This window comes from Bipolaris sorokiniana, assembly GCF_000338995.1.
Source record: "Bipolaris sorokiniana ND90Pr unplaced genomic scaffold COCSAscaffold_35, whole genome shotgun sequence".
Taxonomy (NCBI): domain Eukaryota; kingdom Fungi; phylum Ascomycota; class Dothideomycetes; order Pleosporales; family Pleosporaceae; genus Bipolaris; species Bipolaris sorokiniana.
This window is the reverse complement of record NW_006911929.1, coordinates 1-1310: the sequence shown is the minus strand read 5'-3', so window position 1 is coordinate 1310 and position 1310 is coordinate 1.

Below are 1310 nucleotides of genomic sequence, written 5' to 3'. Positions count from 1 at the left end.
GGTAGTAGAGAGTAAGAGCGCCAGTAATATTATTGAAGAGGACAGCAGCCAGTAGGGATACTAGATATAGTTAAACTAAGTAGAGTAGGTACAACACTTAAAGAGGCTAGACTAAGTATAGCTGCTAAATAAGATATAGTTACCTAGCTACCGCGAGCGGGCATTGCGTAATATATATTAGGCAGCAGAGATAGTAATTTAGAAGGCGCAGTAGGTGTCTTACTTAAGTATAGTAGGCATACCGGCTATAATATACGTTAACCAGCGTAAGTATAGAATAAGTAGTAATAAAAAGCCGTTTAACGCGAGCCAGACGGAGCTAATAATAAAGAAGTACTATATAGTATAGCTCTAGATTATTATATATATCTAGCAGACGTACGAGCTACTTATAGCACCGTCTAACTTAAGTAATAAAGTATAGAGTAGACAGCTAGCATACTACTTAATTTATAAGTAGGAGGCATGCTTAGAGAAGATAAAGGAGATTACTAGATACGACTAAGAAGCGGAAGAGAAAGAGAAGAAGAAGAAGGAAGCTACTTACTTAGATAGGAACATAGATAATAGTAACTATAACAGCGAGGGGGATAAGCTAAACGAAGAGCAAGCTGTGGTACTATAGAATTAAGTACTTTAGTTTATGCTTACGCTACTTAATTACAGGCTAGTAAGTAGCGAGTACGAGAGTAGTGTTATGGGCGGAGAGGCCTAGCGAACGAGTATGCTTCTACCTATCGTACAGAAGCTAAAAGATAAGAAAAAGAGAAGATAACTAAGTACAGACTTCTCTTATACCTGCTCGCTTCTGATCACGTGTCCGTACAGAAGGTATATCACGTGGTCGAAGATCACGTGATCCTCTTCAGTAGAGATCACGGGCGCAGCCCTTTACAATACTCCCCTCCTCCACTCGTACGGACATGTTTGCGTTTGTTTGTTTTCCTAGGAGCACACGGCTGCCTAACTTGCGGTGGAGCAGCGGCGTTTGTTTGCTCTAGTGAAGGAGGATTTCCACGAGAGCAAACGCTCCCTCCGTACGATATGTAGAGCTGCCGTCTCTCTCCTTCAGCTTTTTCTTCCTTTGTGTTAAATCAATTTGACTCCACTACTACACAGATTTCTTCTTTTCTTTCTGACCACACTCGTACGATGCCGCCGAAAGCGCAACCACCCCCTCGCGGTGTTTGGGCCAACGCAAACACCAACAGTTTGCAGTTTTGCACTGACGGTGCCCCAATGACACTATTAACAACGTGCTAACCAAATCTTCGACGCTGCCCACCAGGCTCTGACTCGTACGACGCTAG